Consider the following 13,750-nt stretch of genomic DNA (forward strand, 5'->3'; position numbering starts at 1 on the left):
TAATGAAGATGATGAGATAGAAGAAATACAAGATATGGATTTCAAAAAATGTATAGGAACATTTAGAAGTTCTCAAAAACAAATTCTTGAACTACAGAAATCCTTACTGGCCAGGATAGAAAATCTCTCTCGTGAAAATGAAATCTTATGGCCGGCGCCATGGCTCCATAGGCTAATCCTCCGCCTGTGGTGCCAGCACACTGGATTCTAGTCCCAGTCAGAGCGCCGGATTCTGTCCCGGTTGCCCCTCTTCCAGGCCAGCTCTCTGCTGTGGCCCGGGAGTGCAGTGGAGGATGGCCCAGGTCCTTGGGCCCTGCACCCACAAGGGAGACCAGGAGAGGCACCTGGCTCCTGGCTTCGGACCAGCACGGTGCGCCGGCTGCAGCGCGCCAGCCACGGTGGCCATTGGAGGGTGAACCAATGGCAAAAGGAAGACCTTTCTCTCTGGCTCTCTCTCTCACTGTCCACTCTGCCTGTCAAAAAAAAATAATAAAAGAAAATAAAATAAAAAGAAAATATAATCTTAAGGAGGAATCAAAATGAAATGAAGAAACTAGTAGAACAGGAAAGTGTGATAGTGAAGAGAAATCTAAATGAAATGAAGAACTCAACAGATCAAATGACAAGCACATTAGAGAGCCTTAAAAACAGAATCAGTGAAGCAAAAGGGAGAATATCGGACTTAGAAGACAGAGCACAGGAAAATATACAGTCAAACCAAAGAAAAGAACAGGAAATTAGAAATCTAAAAAATATTGTCGGGAATCTACTACAGGATACTATTTAAAAATCCAACATTCGGGTTCTAGGAGTTCCTGAAGGCATGCAGAGAGAGAAATGATTAGAAGGCCTTTTTAGTGCGATACTAGCAGAGAACTTTCCAGGTTTGGAGAAGGACAGAGACATCCTAGTACAGGAAGCTCATAGAACCCCCAATAAACATGACCAAAAGAGATCCTCACCACGAAACATTGTAATTAAGGTCACCATAGTGAAACAAAGAAAAGATTCTAAAATGTGCAAGAGAGAAACTCTGAGATTACTCTCAGAGGATCTCCAATTAGACTAAGAGCAGACTTCTCATCAGAAACCCTACAGGTTAGGAGGGAATGGCAAGATTGAGCCCAGGCACTAAGAGAGAAAAACTGCCAGCCCAGAATATTATATCCTGCAAAGCACTCATTTGTGAATGAAGGTGAAATAAAGACCTTTCATAGTAAACAGAAATTGAAATAATTTGTTGCCACTTGTCCAGCCCTGCAAAAGACACTTACGTATGTGAGTGAGTAAGTAAGTAAGCAGTTTTTTATATATAGGCACACGTGAGTATACAAATACACACATACGGACAGAAGCTTGCCCTCCCAAAACACCTGACTGCAGAGTTTAGGGTTGCCATCACTTGACCAGAAGGCTCAGGGTTAATCCTGGGTGCCTCCTGAACCCATTAGCAAGGGGCCATCACCTCAGCTGTACCCTTACATGCTGTACCGAGGGGCACAGGAGTGCATGAAGGTTTGCAGATTCCTCCCTGGCCAGGCCACCCACACCCCACGTGACCTGTGTGGCCCTACTGTGCAGGGAGCTGACCCATGGGGCTGTGCCCTCTGCATCCCCTCCTGCTCACCATGAAACAGCCCAGCGAGGCAGGCTGGGAAAATTGTAGGACATCTGGAGCCACTCAGTATAGCCAGCAATGCCATCAGGTGACCGTGACAAAGACAACAAACGACAAGGACTTCTTGGCTCCACGTGGGGGGCCTCTGCATCCAGGCAGAGCCTTGCAGCATGAGCACTTTGGGAACACATGTGCAATGCGCACAGAGGAACACGGGAGGGTATGGTGGGAATGAATGAATAACAGCCTCTGGCTCCTTGCTTTCATGAGTCAGTGTGGCCCTGTGGTGAAAAAGAAAGAACAGCTGCACTTCCCTCACCGGTAAGTATCTCAGCAAGGAAACCACCCGTGTTCAAGGCCACTGTCTCCTTCCAGACCCTCCCCTTGCCCACTGCCTTAACACAGGTCAAGCTGCATGGCTGGAAGAAATCCCAAGCAAAGACATGAGCCAATACTCTGGCATGTCTGTCCTGGTGGACACTCAGTCAGAGAAGAGTATCCTTTCCCTAAATCCTGCCCTTCACATCTCAAGCTGCAGATCCTCTCTGTTAAGCCTGTCCCCCTAGAGTCAACCATACCACACCCAGACCCCACCAGAGTAGCTATAGATCCCAAGGGGGCTCGTGATCAGGGCAGCTGAAGACATGAAGACCGCCGCACAAGCCACGAATCCTGCCAAAGGCAGGCTGCAAGTCTGAACCACAGAGGGTGTTAGCAGTACAATGACAGTGCGAGCCACTGCTCAGAGGGAACCAATTCAAGACCTCGCCCTGGCACAGCCACCAGATGCCGGTGACATGGCTGTCCTAACAAGTCGTCTCCTCTCCTAGGCCAAGCAAGGACGCACCCCAGAGCCTCTCGCCCCTGCCACAGCAGGATCCCTGCTCTTCCTGGTGTGGAACAGCACGCAGGGACTGCACTGGTTTGCAGCTAATAGGAATTCGATAGGCATCACTCCTCTCCTGATGCCATTCCGAGCCTTGGGGCCATGGTTCAACTGTGGCCAGACACATGGTGGTAGTGGCAACAGGGAGGACACTTTGCACCTGTCACTGCATGGGCAGCCATATCCTCTGGCCTTGCCAAGTTCTTGGGAGCTGCAGCTGAGGGACTGCAGCGGGAGTGACAGCTGCTCTGAATAGGCCTTGTCACTCATTCCCTAGCATGTCACCCACTAAGAATATTTTTATTGTTAGGCTTCAGCTAAGGGATATTATCAGAACAGGTAGGCGAAGACGTAGACAGTCGACAAGAAGGCCCTTTTACAGAAGTAATTACAGACAACTTCCTTAATTTGAAGAAAGGGACGTTTGAGCACAGGAAGCAAATGGAAGTCCTAATACACATGACCAGAAAGATCTTCACCATGACCCACTGCAGTCAAATTCTTCACACTCCAACACGAAGACAAGACTCTAAAATCACACAAGAGAAACACCAGACCTTTTTCAGAGGATCTCCAATTAGAATCACATCTGACTTCTCATCAGACACCCTATACGGGCTAGGAAAAAGTGGTGAGATTATATGCCACGTCTTAAAAAAAAGAGCTGTTAATCAAGAATAAAGTACTTTGCAAATCTCTCACTTAGGAATGAAGATGAAATAAAAAATTAGAGCCTGCTGAGGAAATTTCTACTGGCCTCTTGACACACATTTCTTCTGCTCCACAATAAACTTTCCACCTCAGCTTCCTGTGACTTTCTGAAGTATGCACCTGTACCTAACTCAAGACATTGAATCCAGTTATAAATCCTCCAACAAAGAAAATGATAAGCTCTCCTATCCAATACCACTTCACTGATAGCTTCTACCCGTACACGTCCAGAATACAGAAGATGAAATACTCGTTTTATGCCACCTGAGATACTTTAATACCAAAATCATATATATTACCAGGAAAACTATGCACAAATGTCCCTCATAAACAGAGAACTCTCCAAATCCTTGAAATACAATCAAATGAAATCTAGGAATGCTTTAATGTGTCATGACTAAATGGGGCTTCTCTCACAAATGAAGTGGGTTCAGTGTTAGAAAAACTCATCTATGTAATTCATGTGTGGGTGGCTAAAGAAGAAAAATATGAAAGACGTGCAGAAATTAGCCAAACGCTGATCCAACAAAACAGATAAAAATCTATGGCAAGCATCACACTGATGTGGTGAAAGCCAGTAGAGAAGGGTTTCCCCCCAAGGAAGACATAAAAGCTAAGGACATCCGCGGTCATGGCTCCTACTTGATGTCACAGCAGGGAGCCCACTGAGTGTTGTTAAAGCAAGAAAAACACAATGAAATGAGAGAGCTGAAGGGCAGATGTTAAACTTTGGGTTTCTCGAAGCCTTGATCATCTACACATAGTTCCAAAAGCATTTTCTAAACAGCTACTAGTCACAAGAAATTACTTCAGCATGACCATGATGGGTAGAAGGGCAATGTCAAAATATCAAGTGCAGGGCTGGTGCTGTGGCCTACCAGATAAAGCCACCACCTACAGCACTGACATCCAACATGGGCACCTGCTCAAGTCCCGGACGCTCCACTTCTCATCTTGTTCTCTGCTATGACCTGGGAAAGCAGTGGAAGATGGCCCACGTCCGTGGGCCCCTGCATGCTCTTGTGAAACCCAGAATAAGCTCCTGGTTCCTGGTTTCTGATCGGCTCAGCTGAGGCCACTGCAGCCATCTGGGGGTGAACCAGCAGATGGAAGACCTCTCTCTGTCTCTGTCCCTGTCTCTATCTCTTTCCCTCTGCTTCTGCCTTTCAAATAAATAAAAAGTCTATTGAAAGCAATTATTTATTATAAAATCAATTGTATACCACCATCAATGAACAGGCAGATACTGATATAAAAATTAATTATATACTACCATCAGCGAACAGGTAGACACTGATTTGAAATTTAAAATAGCCTACTGAAATGAAAACTCGTAAACCCTATCAATAAAATACACAATATGTTGGCTGAAGACTAAAATGCTGATAAAGGAAACTAAAGAAGATCTAAATAAATACACTGTGCATAGGACTGGAAGACTGAATATTATTAATATACCATTTCTTCTAAAATGTTCTATAGGTTGAACACAATCTAAATAAAAAAACAAACCAAAACAAAAAAACATCCAGCAAGAGCTTTTGGAGAAAAAAAAAACCTGACTGTAGTTAGGAAAATGCAAGACAACTGACTATCAACTCCACCGTGAAAAAACAAGGAACTGGGTGAAATCACGATACTGTCTTTCCAGACTTTCTTTTTTTTAATTTTTTTAATTAATTTTTTTTATTTTTTTGACAGGCAGAGTGGACAGTGAGAGAGAGACAGAGAGACAGAGAGAAAGGTCTTCTTTGACGTTGGTTCACCGTCCAATGGCCGCCACGGCCGATGCGCTGCAGCCAGCACACCACGCTGATCCGATGGCAGGAGCCAGGTACTCATCCTGGTCTCCCATGGGGTGTAGGGCCCAAGTACTTGGGCCATCCTCCACTGCACTCCCAGGCCACAGCAGAGAGCTGGCCTGTAAGAGGGGCAACCGGGACAGAATCCGGCACCCCGACCAGAACTAGAACCCGGTGTGCCGGCGCCGTAAGGCGGAGGATTAGCCTAGTGAGCCGCGGCGCCGGCTCCAGACTTTCAATAAACCTACAATAACCAAGACCTTGCTTTGGTATTCGTGAAAGAACAGAAGAAACAAGTTTCAATGGAGTAGGATAGTGAGTCCAAAAGTAAACCTCATGCCAAAACACATAAGCAAGCATTGTTAAAACTACAAAGAGAAATACACAAAGGCACTATTACACTCACAGACATCAAAACATCTCTTTCGTTAACAGATCAGCAGTCAGATAATCAGTAAGGATGTAGCTTAACAGAAAAGCACCTGAATCAACCAAGCATTGAACGAATCCTTAGCGGATGCACCGTTCTCAGCAACGCAACATGACACGCTTCTCAGACCCACACGGCACATCCACTATGACCACTATGACCACGTTTGTGGCTGTACAGTAGACCCCAACTCCTAAGGAAGAGGCACCACACAAGGTAAGCTCTCAGATCACAATGCAACCTCTCTACTGAGAGATCAGTACAAAAAGGCTGGAAAATCCCAAATACTTGTGAGAACAATCAACCTACCTCAAAATGACACTTTATAAATCTCAAATAAAAAAAATACTTCAAACTAAATGGAAACTGTATCCTGCCCATTTATAGTAATGGATGCATATTTTAGAAAAGAAGAACCAAGATCCATGAGCTGTGCTTTCACCCTAGGAGATCAGAGGAAGAACAGCAACTTAAACACTTAAAGCAAGGTAAGGAAAATCAAATCAATCATGGAGAGATACAAGTCGATGGGACTGAAAAAAAGCTCAATCGCAGAAAAACGTCGACAAAACTAACATTTGGTGCTTTGAACACATCCACAAAATTCGTGAACTTCTTCTCAGGACCAATCAAGAAAAAAGGTTCAAGTTACTGAGTTGGTTAAAGAAACGGTGCCACCATGACTGCATGGAAAAAATAACTGTAAAGGAATAGTATGAAAAACTCTGTGACAAAAATTATATAAGATAAATGAATTGTGTGAATGTCTTGAAACATAGAATATGCCAAAATCCACACAAAGGGAAAAGAAAAACAGGAATGCTTCCATAATTACTAAGGAAGTTATAATTTATAATAACTAGAGTAAGACATAATTATAATGTATCAGAAAATGTATTAGACAGATATGAGTTACTGAATTCACATACCCCGTTTCTGCTCAGCCAAAAAGAAACAATGGGCAGAAAAGTACTTACAAGACCTGCTTTGTGGCACGGCAGGTTACGACACTGCCTAGAACAATGTCATTTCATATAGATGCCAACTGGATTCCTGCCTGCTATGCTTTTTTTAAAAGCTTTATTTATTCATTTCAAAAGCAGAATTACAGAGATTCAGAGGGAGAGAGAAATAGAGAGAGAAGGTCTTCCATCCACGGGTTACTCCCCAGATAGACGCAACAGCCGGAGCTGAGCGGATTTGAAGCCAGGAGCCAGGAGCAGTTCCTTCAGGACTCCCACACAGGTGCACGGGCCCAAGGACTTGGGCCCTCTTCTACTGCTTTGCCAGGGCACAGCAGAGAATTGGATCAGAAGTGGAGCTGCTGGGACTCGAACCAATGCCCATGTGGGATGCTGGTACATGCAGGCGGCTGCTTCATCCACTATACCACGGCTCCGCCCACCCCACCCTCCAACCCTCATCAACCCAGGCTGTTCCCACTTGAGATCCAGCTGTATGCTCAAATGCCTAAGAAAGCAGAGGAAGCAGCGCAAGGACTTGGGCCCCCAAAACCACACTGGAGTACTGGATAAAGTACATGGCTTCTGCTTTGGCCTGACCCAGCCCCGGGACGTTGGAGCCACCTGGGGTAGGAACCCACACATTGAATACCTCTCTTGCACTGCCTTATCTATAACTCTGCTTTGGAAACCAATCTTTAAAAAGAAAAAAAATATCTAGTACTTACTATGAGGTATCAGAATCTTGGACAGGCTGGAATAGAGCACACAGGATTCTTGGGGTTTCTCTACGCTTCTGCTTTCTCTTCAGTGTGTGCAGTCTGTGAAAATTGACCAGATTACATGCAAATTAATTCTAGTGACCCGTACCCATTTCCCTGCACACACACGTTACAGTTCTGAACAACCCAGAGAAGAGAGGCCATGAGTCAAGGACTGTTCTCATGGACATGGCCAAGGCTACTTCCAGCCAGGGACAGAAAAACCCCCAAACAGAACCAGGGATGTGGGAAAAGTTCTTGCTCTCCCAACCCCCACCACCTGCCCACTGGGACTCCTGTCACACTCCCCATGCCTTTCCTTTCCCCTACACATGTTTCTTCCCCTCGTTTCACGCCTCCCCACAATCATGCCACCTTTTCATGCTCCCCTCTTCCTCTCTCCTCCCGCCTCCCCCTTGACTGCCTTTCTCCTTCTACTATCCCCCTCAAACCCTCACATGCACACCCCTTTCCCGCTCTCTCCACCCAAGTCCCCACCTACAACATGTCAGAATGGCCAACACAGCAAACTCACCGCAGAGAGAGCGTTTCTGTTCTTCTGGAACAGGAACTCAGTAAGAGATGTAGTCTTCCAGAAGGAGCCGAAAAAGAGGACCGAGCCTAGATTTCCAGAAGCCCAAGGTAACTGATACACCAGACTTGGGCCCCAGCATCTCCGGATCCAGGCCTGACCCTGGGGTTCTGAGTCTCACTCAGGCTCTGCCGGCAGGGTCAAGGATAGCTCCTCATTGCTTGAACAGGCTCTCAGGGAGGAGTCGCCGCACCACAGATTTCCACCTGAGCACCTCAGGTCAGAAGGTTCGGTGCGGCCGGCGCCGCCGCTCAATAGGCTAATCCTCTGCCTGCGGCGCCTCTAGTCCTGGTCGAGGCGCTGGATTCTGTCCCGGTTGCCCCTCTTCCAGGCCAGCTCTCTGCTGTGGCCAGGGAGTGCAGTGGAGGATGGCCCAAGTGCTTGGGCCCTGCACCCCATGGGAGACCAGGAGAAGCACCTAGCTCTTGCCTTCGGATCAGCGTGGTGCGCCAGCCGCAGCTCGCCGGCCCTGGCGGCCATTGGAGGGTGAACCAACGGCAAAAGGAAGACCCTTCTCTCTGTCTCCCTCTCTCACTGTCCAATCTGCCTGTCAAATAAATAAATAAATAAATAAAATTAAAATAAAAAAAGAAGGTGCCGTGCATGTGTGTGCACTTCTGGGTTGCAGCACTGTACGCAGGTGCACTCCACATGGGCGGCTGCCATGGCACCAGGGGATGCATTTGCATGATGCCACATCAACACATTCAGCGTCCAACACCCCAGGGCCAATTATAGCCTGGCAGCTCCAGACTGTGACCAAGTGAGGCAGCGGTCGATGACCCAGGTACTCTTCTGGGGATTCACCCCCCCACACCGTGGCTATAAAGACCAAGACTGGGACAGGCCAAAGCAGAAGCCAGGGACTTTTTATCCAATGCTGCATTCTAGGTTCAGGGACCTAAGTCCTTGGGCTGTCTCCCACTGCTTTCCCAGGTGTGCTAGAAGACAGCTGTATCCCACAGGGAATGGCTTCCAGGAGGAGCCGGGGCTGTGGGGTAGCGGGTAAAGCCACCACCCACAGTGCCGACATCCCATGTGGGTGCCAGTTTGAAAACCAGCTGCTCCAGTTTCAATGCAGCTGTGTGGTCACGGAAGGCAGTAGAAGATGGCCCAAGACCTTGTGCCTCTGTATCCTTTCAGGAGACCCCAGCAAGGCTCCTGGCCCCAAGCCCCTGGCTCCTGCCTCAGGATCCGATAAGCTCTGTCCATTGTAGCCAACTGCGGAGTGGACCAGCAGATGGCAGGCCTCTCTCTCTCTCTCTCTCTCTCTCTCTCTCTCTGTAAATCCTAATTACAAATAAATAAAAATATCTTTAAAAAGGCAATTTTTTCAAAAAGGAAAACATGCCTATAAATAAAATAATACCTCAAGGGCATCAACAATTTTATTTAGAATTTGATATTATATGCATTACCTACCCTATTAACACAGAATTTGAAAAAGAGTTTAACTCCATCTTAGAAAAGATTTTGGTACCCATTCATCTCTTCATCCTTACAAACATTCTGTATGGTATTATCTCTGACTTGTGCATGAGGAAATCTTTGTAATATATTTTTTCAGACACTTATGTACACACTTGCAAAAGGACTTGAAACACCTGTGATCTACAGAGTTCTCCACGGAACACAGATCTGCATTTAAAACATGGGTTATGTTAGAAGTAGGCCAAATCATGTCTTCCACAAAGCAAGATTGAATACAGAAAGGTATCATCTGAGGTCACTGTTGTCATTTTCTACGTGCACGTGATCATGTTGGCATATTTTTCTCTCATTTCTCAATATTAGATACAAATTGGAAGGGAGTTAAGTCCAACTATCCCTATCTGCAGATGACATGATTCTATATATAGGAGATCCAAAAGACTCCACTAAGAAACTATTGAAACTCAGAGTAGAATGTGGTAAAGTGGCAGGATAGAATATCAGCAGCCTATTTGTATACACAAACAATGTCATGGCTGAGAAAGGACTTCAAAGACCAATCCCATTCACAGAGCTACAAAGAAAATATAATCGTTTGGATAAATAAAACCAAGGATGTTCAATATCTGGGGATCACAACAGATTAAAGAAAGGGATAGAAGAGGACACCAAAAAAACAAATTGAGAAGCTTCTGCCCTGCAAGACTAAAGAGGCAACTAACGGAATGGGAGAAATTATCTGCAAAGTATGCAACTGATAAAGGATAAACTACCGGAAACTTTCAAGAAACTCAACAACAGCAAAACAAACCACCCACTCAAGAAATGGGCAAGGGACTTCAACAGGCTAAATATTTCAAGAAAGGAAATCTAAATTGCCAACAAACACATGCAGAAATGCTCAGGATCACTAGCCATCAGGGAAATGCAAATCAATACTACAACAGCCTTGAGGATATGGTGGGAAAAGGCACCCACATCCACAGCTGGTGGGAATGTAAACTGGTATCGCCACTGTGGAAGACAGTAGGGAGATAAGTAAGAAATCTGAATATAGGCCGGCGCCGCGGCTCACTAGGCTAATCCTCCGCCTTGCGGCACCGGCACACCGGGTTCTAGTCCCGGTCGGGGCGCCAGATTCTGTCCCAGCTGCCCCTCTTCCAGGCCAGCTCTCTGCTGTAGCCAGGGAGTGCAGTGGAGGATGGCCCAAGTGCTTGGGCCCTGCACCCCATGGGAGACCAGGAGAAGCACCTGGCTTCTGCCATTGGATCAGCGCGGTGCGCTGGCCGCAGTGCGCCGGCCACGGCGGCCATTGGAGGGTGAACCAATGGCAAAAGGAAGACCTTTCTCTCTGTCTCTCTCTCTCACTGTCCACTCTGCCTGTCAAAAAATAAAAAAAAAAAATAAAATAAAAAAGAATCTGAATATAGACGTACCATAGGAGCCAGCCATTCCACCCCTGTGTATATACCCAAGGGAAATGAAAACAACATACGAACAAAGAGTTATTGCTGCCCCCATATTTACTAAGCTCAATTCATAATAGCAAAGATATGCAATTGTGGGGAGCAGCTCGGACTCGACTGAGTTACTGGAATTAAGACTTATTCTATGCATCTGCTCTCCCACAATATGGCGCTGGGAGAGAAGAAAACAGCTTTTACACAGCTGCCTCCAGCTCAACCAATAAACTGTAGGACTTGCTCCTGATTGGAGGAGAGCAGCGTACTCGGCATGTGGGCAGCTGAGTTAGGATTGGCGGAGGAGGACTATAAAGGAGGAGAGAGATGGCATGCACCAGGAACATCTAAGGGGAACATCTAAGGGGAACACCTGTGCAGCCCCCGAGAGAGCCGGCCAGCGGTGTGCCACTCCCCTGCGGAAGTGGGGAATGTGGCCAGGGGGAACTGCCCTTCCACGGAGGTGGAAGGGATAGTAGCCAAGCCGGGAAGAACCAGCAGCAAACCCGGGGAGGGCCGAGCAGACAAAAGAACAGCGCAGGGTCCTGTGTCGTTCCTCCATGAAGAGGGGGAGCGACATGCAATCAGCCAAAATGCCCATCACCTCAAGACAGAATAAAGACATTATGGGCTATGTACACCATACATGCATATACAGCCTACATAGCCTGGCTACTGTGCACCCTACTGCAGTAAGCATAGGCCTGTGAAAACCTCTCTGTCTACAAAATGGTTTCATTTCCTTCAGTATGTTCCTAGGAGTGGGTACAAAACAGTTTTCCAGGTTGACAGGACTAATTTCACATGAGAAATTGCACTACTATACAGGTATATATTACAGAATACAGACATCGGACCCATAAACCCAATTTTACCTTAAAACACCAGAACAGCAAAGTAAATCTTAAGAAACTGGAAGGGGAAAAAAGATTGAAACGGCAGTGAATCCAACGGCATAGAAAATATCACAACAGACATTCAGTGAGACCAAACTACAGTGCTTGAAAACTCAGTCACCTGACAAAACGTGTATACACAGGAAGCAGGGGAAAAAAGGAGAACAGACTCAAGTGGCTTGACCACAGAAATGAAAGAGGGGCCGGCGCCGCGGCTCACTAGGCTAATCCTCCGCCTAGCAGCGCCGGCACACCGGGTTCTAGTCTCGGTCGGGGCGCCGGATTCTATACCGGTTGCCCCTCTTCCAGGCCAGCTCTCTGCTGTGGCCAGGGAGTGCAGTGGAGGATGGCCCAAGTGCTTGGGCCCTGCACCCCATGGGAGACCAGGAAAAGCACCTGGCTCCTGGCTCCTGCCATCGGATCAGCGCGGAGCGCCGGCCGTGGCGGCCATTGGAGGGTGAACCAACGGCAAAGGAAGACCTTTCTCTCTCTCTCTCTCACTGTCCACTCTGCCTGTCGAAAGAAAGAAAAGAAAGAAAGAAAGAAAGAAAAGAAAGAAAGAAAGAAAGAAAGAAAGAAAGAAAGAAAGAAAGAAAGAAAGAAAGAAAGAAGACATCGCTACCAAACTTGCCAAAATAATACTCCAAAACCACTAGGGAAAAACCAAGGCACAAGGATTTGGTCAACCTAGATAGAGTGGACTGAGTCTCAGAAAGACACAAACCACTAAAACTGAATACAGTGAACCAAGAATCTCTGAAGACACTTCTAATTTGAAAAGAGACCGTAGTAGCAGAGATACCGAAACAAACAAACAAAAAATGAAGAAAAGTCCAGGACCAGATGGCTCCACCGGTGAGAACTCCCATGGAAAAGATAATTAAAATGCGTGATTCGCAAACCCTTCCAACAAGGAGATGGAGAGGAAAAGCCTTCCATTTCATTCCATCAGACCAGCCTTATCCCAACATCCAAAACAAGCACATCACAAAGAAAATGGCACACACATACATACCCATCAGGAATGGGCCACATGCCTCAACAAAACATTACCAGACGCCAAGCAGAAGCACAACCACTGACAGTTACTCCGGAAATGCAAGGGTGGCTACCATACAAAATCAGTAGATCACAAAACAGAACACACATGGGGAAAGCCCACAGAGTATCCCGATAGACACAGAAAACCCAGTTCACAAAAACGTCCATGCCGTTTGCCATACTAAAACACAAGTCATCACATTAGGAACACAAGGTACACATCGGCCTGACCAGACTCTTTCATGAAAAGCCCACAGAGCGCTAACATCACACCCAACGCGAGGAACCCGAAACTGTCCTCCTAGACCAGGACACAGACACGCACTTTGGCTCTCGTTCCTCCCATCAACAGTCTCTGAGGTCTAGAGCAGGGCGGCTGGGCCCTCAAAAAGCAAACACACGGGAACGCGGGGCCGTTCCGGGAGGAGACCGAGCCACCTCTGCTCTCGCACAGCTGCTCGCACCCTGGGGACCCTTCCAGACGGTACGCACAGCACGACCGCGACTCCACCCGCGCCTTCGCGACCCAAGAGGCGCAGGCAGGCTGGCGGCCAAGACCCCCAGCGGGAAAACGCAACAGCCGCGCGTCACTCACCTCCAAGGGGGGTCCGGTCTGCTGGTGGGACAGAGGTCCGCGAAGGACGTCGTTTCCGGTTGGGGCCGAAGAGGAGAAATGCGCCTGGGAAACGGCGCGGCAGCCTCGGACACGCAGCCTCTCCTCATCCCGGCCTGACCCTGGGGCCGCTGAGTCTCCCTGAGGCTCCACCAGCAGCGACGAGGACGGCTCCTCTCCTCAAGGCTTGTGCAGGCTCTGCGGCAGGAGCAGACGCGTGGCGCTAACTCCCAGCAGAGCACTGCCTGCCAGTAGGGACCAGGCGTGCGGGTGCACTTCCGGGTCGCAGTGCCAGGCGCAGGCGCATTCCCCACTGGATGTCACCATGGCACCCTAAGACGCAGCTGCACACTGCTGCATCTAGCGTCTGAAGCCCCAGGGCCGCTTCCAGTCCCGCCTCTCCAGGCTGTGACCACGCACGCAGACGCTGATGGCCCAGGTTCTCTGGACCCCACCTCCCTGCCTCATGGGAGTCCTCAATGGACCTCCTGCCTCTTGCCTCCTGCCTCCTGTTTCCTGGCATCTGCCTGGCCCTGTGCTGGCCCTT

The 13,750-nt window shown here is 47.8% G+C and overlaps 1 protein-coding gene and 1 long non-coding RNA gene across 2 annotated transcripts in view; both read right to left on the reverse strand.

Moving 5' to 3' along the window:
- LOC103346435 (neuroblastoma breakpoint family member 4) overlaps nt 1-13,750 on the reverse strand; it is a 1,612,367-nt gene that overhangs the window by 429,913 nt on the left and 1,168,704 nt on the right. The window contains exons 17-18 of the long non-coding RNA XR_011380966.1: nt 7,706-8,309; nt 7,138-7,230 (exon numbers count right to left, since the gene is read on the reverse strand). This is a non-coding gene — a long non-coding RNA (neuroblastoma breakpoint family member 4). The remainder of the gene's footprint in view (nt 1-7,137; nt 7,231-7,705; nt 8,310-13,750) is intronic.
- LOC138844805 (trafficking protein particle complex subunit 9-like) overlaps nt 1-13,750 on the reverse strand; it is a 315,342-nt gene that overhangs the window by 289,407 nt on the left and 12,185 nt on the right. The window lies entirely within an intron of this gene.

This window comes from Oryctolagus cuniculus, chromosome 12 (genome assembly GCF_964237555.1).
Source record: "Oryctolagus cuniculus chromosome 12, mOryCun1.1, whole genome shotgun sequence".
NCBI classification, from domain to species: domain Eukaryota; kingdom Metazoa; phylum Chordata; class Mammalia; order Lagomorpha; family Leporidae; genus Oryctolagus; species Oryctolagus cuniculus.